The following is a 10,775-nucleotide window of genomic DNA, read 5'->3' as shown; positions in this document are numbered from 1 at the left end:
CTCCTTCCTCTTCCTCCCCTTTCCCCCTCCCCCTTCCCTCCCTCATCACTCCACACATCACTTCAACAGTAAGATAACTCAGTAAACAGTATTTATTCCCTTCCTGGGAGGAGGAGGATTGAGGAGAGGGAGAGGGGAAGAGGAAGAGGGAGAGGGGCAGGGGGAGGGGAATGGGGGAGGGAGAGGGGGACGGGGAGAGGGGTAGGGGAACGGGAGGGGGAGGGGGAAGGGGAACGGGGGAGAGGGGGGAGGGAACGGGGAGGGGGAGGAGAATGGGGAGGGGGAGGGGAATGGGGAGAAGGGGAGGGGAACGGGAGGAGGTAGGGGGAAGGGGAATGGGGGAGAAGGGGAGGGAACGGGGAGGGGGAGGGGAAGGAGATGGGGGAGGGGGAGGGGAATGGGGAGAGGGGGAGGGAATGGGGCGGGGGAGGGGGAGGGGAACGGGGAGAGGGGGAGGGGAGATGGGGAGGGGAGAGAGGGAGTGTCCCGGGTTCAGGCCCTTGCCTTGCATGTGACCGACCCCAGTTCCGTCTCCCGCTCCTGACCCCCAAGCCCTGGGGAGAGTCAACCCTGAGCACATCTGGGTGTGTCCCCAAACACACCCAGGGGCCAGAGAAACAGGATGGGGGTCAGGCGCCTCCTGCCGGGCACAGTGAGGGACAGTAAGGGCTCAATACCTGCCTCTCCTAGGACGTCTGAGCACTGGAGCACAGAGCCAGGGGCAGCTCCAGCACCCCGGGCCCTCCCCACCCCCGAAGGGGAAAAGCCGTTGTTCTCGTTGATGGTGTATTTTGGGGTGACACCCTCTGCTCAGGGCTCTCCTCCTGGCCAGGCTCTGGAATCTCTCCTGGTGGGCTCCGGGGAGCACGCGGCTGTTCTGTCTGGCGGGGGTGGGGGGGCCCTACAGTCAGGCTGATGATAACCCAGTTCTGGCGGGTTCTGGGGTTCCTGCCCTCCTCACCTCTCCAGCTCTGGGGCGTCTCGAATTCGCCTCCGCTCTCCTTCAGTGCCAATAAGGCGCCTTTCTGTTTTCCCTCCCTCCAGGCGAAAAAGATGAAATATTTAAACTTGATGTGAAGTTTTCCCCTCTTCTGTTTCACTCCGGGTTTAAGAGCAAATTTTCTTTTACCTCGTAATCACTGCTTAGAATTCTAGGCTGTAATTTTGCTGTTAGGCAAATCACCTCACTTCAGCAGTATGAGAGCGCAGTAAACAGAATTTCTTCCCTTCCTGGGCCTTGCAAATAGATTTCCTTCCTCCACCCCCATCCTCCACCAACTTTGAATTTATTTTTATTGATCGAGGTGCTGGGATTTCCAACACAGTTACTGATGGTTTCCTGTGTGTATCACTCCAGCATCACACCATCATCAGCGAACCCACCTTCCTCTCCCCAGGCCCCCAGTATCCCTCACTTGGAACGCTACCCCCAAACTCAGTTGTGTGGACCAGTTCTTCCATTGTGTTACCCTTGACCCTGTGTTGCCACTGGGCTGTGTGTCTTTAAGTCCAATGGATGAGAGATTGTTTCATATTGACCCCTTTGCTCTGAGTGCGTTTAGCACTCCATTTATGTTGTGGCAAATTGTATGATTTTTTTTTTTGGGGGGGGGTGTACCCATCTGTGCTCAGGACTTACTCCTGGCTCTCTACTCAGGGGTCACTCCTGCTAGATCTTGGGAGCGCTAGGGATCGAACCCAGATCAGCTGCAAGCAAGGCAAGTCCTCTTCCCTGTGTACAATTGCTTTGAACCTCTAATTTTTTTTTCTTTTTGGGTCACACCTGGCGATGCAGAGGGGTTACTCCTGGCTCTGCACTCCGGAGTTACTCCCGGCGGTGCTCAGGGGACCCTATGGGATGCTGGGAATCGAACCCGGGTCGGCTGCGTGTAAGGCAAACACCCTACCTGCTGTGCTATCTCTCCAGCCCCTTGAACCTCTAATTTAATTTTTATTCCAGGTGAAAAGAAGTATATTATGAACCTAAGGCTGAGAGGGGTACTGAAAAACAGCGCCTTAAACTAGATAATAATTCCTTCCTTCTTTGGGCCACACCCAGCAGTGCTCAGGGCTTGCCGCAGAAATCACTGGCAGGGTTCAGGGGACAACATCTGGTGCTGGGGTTGAATCCAGAGCTTCTGCATGTGGGGTCAGAGCCATAGGACAGAGGGGAGGGTGATCGCGTTCAATCCTCGGCGTCCCAAAGGGTCCCCCGAGCACCAACAGGAGTAATTCCAGAGTGCAGAGCCAGGAGTAACTCCTGAGCATCTCCGGGTGGGACCCCCAAAGCCACATCTTACCTGCTGTACTGCCCCTCCACACGGCAGAGCCTGGCAAGCTCCCCGTGGCGTATTCGATACGCCAAAAACAGTAACAATAACGGGTCTCATTCCCCTGACCCTGAAAGAGCCTCCAATATGGCACCGTTGGGAAAGACAAGTAAGGAGAGGCTGCTAAAATCTCAGGGCTGGGACGAATGAGATGTTACTGGTGCCCGCTCGAGGAAATGGATGAACAACGGGATGACAGTGGTACAGTGATACTGCCCCTCCAGTTTCAGTTTTGTGTAACTGAAAGCTCCACAGGAGGTTGGTGGGAGGCGGCTTGAAACTCCCTGGGTCCGTCCAGGGTCTTCCCCTCCCTCCCTCCCTCCCTCTCTTCCTCCCTCCCTCCCTCCCTTCCTCCCTCCCTCCCTCCCTCCCTCCCTCCCTCTCTTCCTTCCTCCCTCCCTCCCTCCCTCCCTCCCTCCCTCCCTCCCTCCCTTCCTCCCTCCCTCCCTCCCTCCCTCCCTTCCTCTCTTCCTTCCTCCCTCCCTCCCTCCCTCCCTCCCTCCCTCCCTCCCTCCCTTCCTCCCTCCCTCCCTCCCTTCCTTTTTCTTGCTTGCTTGCTTTTTTGCTTTTTGGGTTTGGGGACTGGAGAGATAGCACAGCGGGTAGGGCGTTTGCCTTGCATGTGGCCAACCGAGGTTCAGTCCCCAGCATCCCATAGGGTCCCCCGAGCACCGCCAGGAGTGATTCCTGAGTGCAGAGCCAAGAGGAACCCCTGAGCATTGCCAGGTGTGGGCCAAAAACTTAAAAAAAAAAAAAAGTTTTGGCTTTTGGGTCACATCCAACCATGCTCAAAATGTGCTCTGGGTTACTCCTGATGGAAGTCAGGGGACCGTATAGGGTATTGGGGTATGAACCCAGGTTTACCGTGTGCAAAGTAAGTACCCTACCCACTGTATTATCTCTTTAGTCTTTTAAAATTGTGTGTATGTGTGTGCGTGTGTGTGAGTTCTGTGTGTTCGTTTCCTGGGCCACACCCGGCAGCCCATAGGGGCTATTTCCAGCATGGTGGGGGGATTGCTTCTGGCAGTGCTGAAGTGACCACGTGGTACTGGGCTTGGGCCCTTTGAGTGACTTCCATAGCCCTGACACTTGGACCTTCACACGCAATGGGCTTGACCTGGTCATACTGTCTGACCCAAACTACAGTGGTCAATTTTTTTTGGCTCTGGGTAGAATATTTCAGTCTGGCTGAGATGGAGAGAGATCTCTTTTGTTTGTATTTGGGGTGCCACACCTGGCAGTGATCAGGGGATGCTCCTGGCTCTTAGGGATCACTCTTGGCAGTGCCAGGGGACTGTCTGGGGTGCCAGGAATCGAACTCAGGCTGGCCGCATGCAACGCAAAAGTCCTACCTGCTGTACCAGTATTCTGGCCGCCTGGAGAGACATCTTGAGGAAGCACTAAAAGTTTCTACCTAAATATTTAAAAAAAAATTTAACCTATAGTTTTTTTTTTCTTTTTTTTTTCTTTTTGGTTCACACCCGGCGATGCTCAGGGGTTACTCCTGGCTCATGCACTCAGGAATCAGTCCTGGCGGTGCTCGGAGGACAATATGGGATGCTGGGAATAGAACCTGGGCCGGCCATGTTGTCTGCGTGCAAGGCAAACGCCCTACCCGCTGTGCTATCTCTCCAGCCCCTAACCTATAGTTTTATGTTTTAAAGAAAATATTCATTTCCCTGTTGAAATAAACAAACACTTAATTGTGCACCTACTATATACCAGGCTGAACTCCTCTGGTGAAGAAAACATATTCTCTGGGAGCTTATATTCCAGTAGGGAGGGAAAGGCAGTAAAAAATGAATGAAAGTCTCGCAGTGAGTTAGAAGGTATAAACTATAGAGCAGGAAAGGAAAACGAGAGCTAGCTTAAGAGGTTGGAGTGCATAGGGGCCTGGGTTCGATCCCCTGCACCACACATGGTCCTTGAGGTACTGCCAGGAGCGACCCCAGGCACTGCGCCACTCATAGCTCACCGTGCATTACCCATGCGCCCCACCAAAGAACTTGGGTTTCCCCTTTGCGTGCGAAAGAGCTGCTAGTCTTAGGAGCAGCTCAGGGATTTTGTAGTGGTGCAGGGTTTATTAGTGGAAAAACAGACCTACAAAGAGTATGTGTGTGTGTGTTGCTGTGTACGTGTGTGTGTGTGTGTGTGCATATGTGTGCATGGGTGTGGATGGATGTGCACATGCATGCATATGTGTGTGTGCGTGTGTGTTTGTGTGTGCGTGTGTGTGTTTGTGTGTGTGTGTGTGTGTGTGTGTGTGTGCGCGTCCTAAAGGTAAGGGACTTAACAGAGAATCAAGGGTGTCATTGTGGGTCATCGCCCACTGGGGTTTTGATTTCTGTTCTAGCATGTCCGGGCTGTGTGACTTTGGCCAAACTGCCTGGTCACTCTAAATCTCTGCTCCTCAGAGTGGCCTCTACCTCTTGGGGCTGGGGAGGTGTCCAATAAGATCATCTGGAGGCCAGAACGACAGAACAGTGAGGAGGGCGCTGGCCTTGCCCACACCTGACCGGGGTTCGATCTCCAGTATTCCATACGGTCCCCAGGGTCCCACCACAAGTAACCCCTGAGCACAGAGCCAGGAGGAAGCCCTGAGCACTGCCAAGTGTGGCCCCCAAACAGAGCAAAAAAAAAATAGATACCATAATTTGTGTGAAAGGCACATAGTAGGTGATTCTTGTGATTGCTACTAAGAAGCCTCTCAGACCTGTCTATTATTTTCCTGTGCAATGGGTGCGACACAGCACACGGCTGATCCCTATTTGAGTGCCAGCACCCCATCTGGTCCCCCCCTGCCCCCGCCCCCGAGCACTGCTGGGAATAACCCCGAGTCCAGAGCGAGGAGTAGCCTCCAAACACGGCTGGGGCTCGCCCAAACACCCCAAATAAACCAACTAAGCCAAGGTAGGAACAAGCCCACAGACCCGCCTGCCAACCCAGGGGGAAAGTACAAAAGTCCAGATAGAAGCCAGCAATGTTCGCACACCAGCGGCTTGGGCTGTGCCGCCCACTGCACACCTTCTGTTCGTTGTAAAAAAAAAAAAAAAAAAAAAGACAAACTGTTTCCACACACTTGGGATGTGAGCAAGTCACTGCAGCAAACCTCAGCAGGCAGGCGACCACGACCACGTGCTACTTCATCCGCCAGAAATGCAGGTCCAGAAGTGCAGGTCGGTGGCTGAAAACTGCAGCAAGCTGGGGCGGGAGGAGCAAGCAATGCCAGGAGGGCATTTGCCTGGCACGCGGCCAACTGGGGTTCGATCCCTGGCATCACCCAGGGTCCTTTATGCAACGCCAGGAGTACTCTCTGAGCACTGGGGGTACGGCCCTTCTCCAACCGCTCGAAAAACAAAAGAAAACAAGGAAACAGTAGCCAGTGAACGAAGCGGCCGCACGGGGACACGGAGGGCAGATGGGGACACCCAGCAGCCGCTCTGCTCCGGCCACCCTTCTTCCCGTTCACGAGATGCCACCTGCACCCACAGGTTCCTGTCCCCTTAAAGCGAAACGGGGACCAGACGCGAGTGGGGGATGAGCTGCCCACTCAGGGTTGTGTGACAGTGTGTGTGTGTGTTTGTGTGTGTGTGTGTTTGTGTGAGAGTGTGTGTGTGTGTGTGTGTGTGTGTGTGAGAGAGAGAGAGAGAGACATTTGGGGCCCCCAGATCACATCTTCCCATTTTTTTTTTCTTTTTTTGGTTGTCAGCCAGGGTAGGAGCGTAACAGGACAGTGCGGAGGGCGCTGACTGGCCTTGCCCATGCCCGACCGGGGTTCGATCTCCAGCATCCCATACGGTCCCCAGAGTCCCACCACAAGGAACCCCTGAGCACAGAGCCAGGAGGAAGCCCTGAGCACTGCCAGGTGTGGCCCCCAAACAGAGCAAAAAAAAATAGATAACATAAGCTCGTTTGTGTGAAAAGCACATAGTAGGTGATTCTTGTGATTGCTACTAAGAAGCCTCTCAGATCCGTATATTATTGTATTATTATATTTGTATTATTTATTTAATTTAATATTTTTTTTTGTTTTTTTTGGGTTCACACCCGGCATTGCACAGGGGTTACTCCTAGCTCATGCACTGAGGAATTACTCCTGGTGGTGCTCGGGGGACCATATGGGATGCTGGGAATCGAACCCGGGTTGTCCGCGTACAAGGCAAACGCGCCCTACCCACTGTGCTATTGCTCCAGCCCCGTATTATTATATAATATTAATATTATATTGGGCTGGAGCGATAGCACAGCGGGTAGGGCGTTCGCCTTACAAGTGGCCAACATGGCCGACCCGAGTTCGATTCCTCCGCCCCTCTCGGAGAGCCCGGCAAGCTACCGAAAGAGTATTGGATATGCCAGACACAGTAACAACAAAGTCTCCAATGGAGACGTTACTGGGCCCGCTCGAGCAAATCGACGATCAACGGGAGGGCCTTTACCTTTTTTATTATATTATGTACCTGCATTTCTGGCAGATGAAGTGGCATGTGGTCGTGGTCATCTGCCTGCTGAGGTTTGCTGCAGTGACTTGCTCACATCCCAATATAATATATATTATATTCCTGCAGGAAAGGCCAAGCCGCTTGTTCGGGGATGTGGTCGGAGGCGAGATTTGCTTCTGCTCGCCGTGTCTATTCTCAGCAGTCCGAGGGGCCGGCCCAGCTCCCCCCACCCCATCCCCGGCCCGGCTTTCAGACTGACTTCCCGCAATATTGCCGGGCTTGCATTTTGTTCTCATTCAGGAAACAAATGTCGGGGTTTAGGTTGGGCTTTCATTCAAAGGCCGTTTTCAAACGGGAGCATATGTTTCCAGGAGTAATTAGTGATTGTTTAATATAACGACCCCGCGGGGTCTGCCAAGGCCGCTCTCAGAATTGTTAGCAGGCAAAGCCATGAGGAAAAGCAAAGCATTAGCAGATAGCAAAAATAGTCAAATCTGACCCCCAGAGGTCAAGAGAGAACGAAATAATTTGGTCCCAGCAGTGGCTGATTTAAATCAATATGATCCCAATTTCCTTTCCTGCTGTCCCCGCCTTTGGTATGCCACGGGCCGGTACCAGCAAGCCGGGAGCCAGCGGCCGGAGAGACTCTGACGAAATGTGGGTGGTTTGCAGGGAGAAATAAAAATAGCCCCAAGTATTTCGGGAACCAAATGAAATTATTTAGACAGAAGCCCATTCACGGGCGTGCTGCTCATCTGGCTTTGTTCCTTGAATGATTTATGGGGGTCCCACCAACAGAAAGCGTGGAAGCGTTTTAGGATGTGGGTTCCCGGTCTGCTCTGTTGCGCGCACGCTTCTGAGAGTCAACAGTATTTTCACCTCAAATCCTTTTCTGTAGACGAAAAATCGGATTTAAAATCGGATCTTTAGACCCGACAGTTGGATATCAGTAAAATCCACATGGTTAGAACACAGGAGAAGCCAAAAAAAAAAAAAAAAAAAAGAACCAAGGAGAAGCATTTGTCCTAAAGTTTTGAATTCTATCAGATTTTACCCCCTTGCTGCCCCCCACAACAACAAAAAAGAGTCTTTGTAGAGTGATTCCCTCCCCTCTTGGCTGCTTCTTTCTCTTCTGATTTTCCAAAACTTGGTGTTTTTCTTCTTTGTCTAGCTCCCGGTAGTTCTCGTTGATTTGTTAAGGTAAGATACAGCAACCCAGTTTTGATTAGGCAATGGGGACCGGAAGGGGGGAAAAATCCTCTTGGTGCTGTCCCCAAATCACTTTAAGACCCAGGGGGGGACGATGCCTCGGTGGCAAAACAAATTTGCCACAAATCATTGTACAAAAGAACAGCAGGGCGGGCACAGACGCGGGCCGGCTCCCATTCACCCCGCGTTTGTCTGGGAGGCCCCACCCTCCGCCTGCCACGTTCAATATCTAATTGGCATTCTGACCCTGCAGTTAACTCAACATCTGCTACTCGAAGCATCTTGGAAGCCCTTTGTTCCCGGGACGGGCTCCCGAGGCGCTTGGCCGACCTGGGATGCAGGCCGAGCTCTCTGACAGGCCTGTGAGCTGAGCGGAAACCGGGCCCTCCTGGGCCGTGTTCAGAACAGGGACCAGGGGCTGGAGTCATCATACAGCAGGCAGGGTGTTTGCCTCGTATGAGGCCAACCTGGGTTCGATCCCCGGCATCCCATATGGTCCCCTGAGCACCGCCAGGAGTAATTCCTGAGTGCAGGGCCAGGAGTAACCTCTGAGCATCGCTGGGTGAGGCCCAAAAAAGAAAAAAAAAAAGAAACTTCCCCCCCAAAGCAGAATAGGAACCAGCCCCCAGATTGGCAGTCTGGATTCTGCGGTGGGTATTGACCCAACACAACTCATTTCAAGAAGCGTTTCTTGCTATTGTTTTTGGGTCATGCCTGGTGATGCTCAGGGGTTACTCCTGGCTCTGCACTCAGGGATAACTCCTGGGGGCTCCAGGGGCCCTATGGGGTGCCAGGGATCAAACCCAGGTCTGCCACGTGCGAGGCAAACGCCCTCCCTGCTGTGCTATTGCTCCAGCCCTCACGTGCCTATTTTCACTCTGACTTGTTTTGTCTTTGACAACTGAGACAAAGGTTGTCTCAGTAACCTTTGCGGGGTTATCTGTCGTGTGTGCCTTTGTGTGTTGGTTTTGGGGTTACATCCAGCGGTGCTCAGGAGCTATTCCGGGCACAGTGCTCGCTTGGGGGACCTTATGGTTTGGGTTGGGACCAGGGCTGGAAGCAACTCCTAGACCCAGTGGCTATCTCTCCCCCCTGACCTTTGTTGGTCAACCATCAACGTCTGTCCTAAAGATCTTTTTTTTTTTTTTTTTTTTTTTTTGCTTTTTGGGTCACACCTGGCGCTGCACAGGGGTTACTCCTGGCTCATGAACTCAGGAATTACTGCTGGCGGTGCTCAGGGGACCATAGGGGATGCTGGGAATCGAATCTGGGTCAGCCGTGTGCAAGGCAAACGCCTTACCCGCTGTGCTATCTCTCCAGCCCCTAAAGATCATTTTTTGAGCCATACTCTTCAGTGCTCAGGGATTACTCCTGGCTCTGTGCTCAGGGATCACCTGTGATGAGGCTCAGGGGACCAGATGGGATTCCGGGAGTTAAACCAGGACTGACTGTGTTACAGGGCAAGGGCCCTCCCCACCGTACTTTCTCTCAGCCTTAAAATTTTTTTCTATCTTTTTATGGTGCTGCGGGGTAAACCCAGGGCCCTACACAGGCAAGGCATGTGCTCTGCTGTTAAGACCAAACACAGATGATGGCGGCAGTGTCAGGGCACCCAGGCAGAAGGGTCTACCCCAAGAAGCCTTTCTTTTTTTTTATTTTTGCTTTTTGGGTCACGCCTGGCGATGCAAAGGGGTTACTCCTGGCTCTGCACTCTGGAGTTACTCCCGGCGGTGCTCAGGGGACCCTATGGAATGCTGGGAATCGAACCCCGGTCGGCCACGTGCAAGGCAAACGCCCTACCCGCTGTGCTATCTCTCCAGCCCCCCAAGAAGCCTTTCTAATACACGCTTCTTCAGATCCAAGACTTCCATCACTTAAAGTTTGCACAGTTACTTTTTTTTTTTTTCTTTTTTCGGTAGGGGGCACACCTAGCACTGCTTAGGCTTACTCCTGGCTCTGCACTCAGGGATCAGTCCTGCCGGGCTCGGGTGACCCTATGGGGTGCCAGGGATCAAACTCGGGCCGGCTGCATGCAAGGCCAGTGCCTTACCCATTGTACTACCGCTTGAACCCCGCACTTTTGTGTGTGTGTGTGTGAGTGTGTGTGTGTGTGTGTGTGTGTGTGTATGTGTGTGTTTAAATCCTTTTGGATCACACCCGGCGATGCTCAGGGCTTAACTCCTGGCTCTGCATTCAGGAATTACTCCTGTCGGTGCTGAGGGGAACATATGGGATGCTGGGAATCGAACCCAGGTCGACCGCGTGCAAGGCAAATGCCTAGCCCGCTGGACTATCCCTCCGACCCCCGTTTTTTTAAATTTTTTTTTTAATGTAGGAGTACTGCTATTTATTCAGCCACTGATTAGCTGATTGAATTGTGCATGAACTCCACTTTTTTTTTTATAAATTTAATTTAATTTATTTCTTTTTTAATTAGTGAAACACCATGAGGTACAGTTATAGACTTACAAATTTTTGTGCTTGGGTTTCAGTCATACAATGATCAAGGCGGAGCGATAGCACAGCAGGTAGGGCGTCTGTCTTGCACGCAGCCAACATGGCCGACCCGAGTTCGATTCCTCCGCCCCTCTCGGAGAGCCCGGCAAGCTACCGAGAGTATTCGATATGCCAGACACAGTAACAACAAAGTCTCCAATGGAGACGTTACTGGGCCCGCTCGAGCAAATCGATGATCAACGGGAGGGCCCTTACCTTTACCTTTAATGATCAAGGACCCATCCCTCCACCAGTGCCCATTCTCCACCACCATGGGTCCCAATAATTTAAAATTTTTTTT

This window comes from Sorex fumeus, unplaced genomic scaffold (genome assembly GCF_029834395.1).
Source record: "Sorex fumeus unplaced genomic scaffold, SorFum_2.1 ptg000166l, whole genome shotgun sequence".
Taxonomy (NCBI): Eukaryota; Metazoa; Chordata; class Mammalia; order Eulipotyphla; family Soricidae; genus Sorex; species Sorex fumeus.
This window is presented reverse-complemented; position numbering follows the sequence as displayed.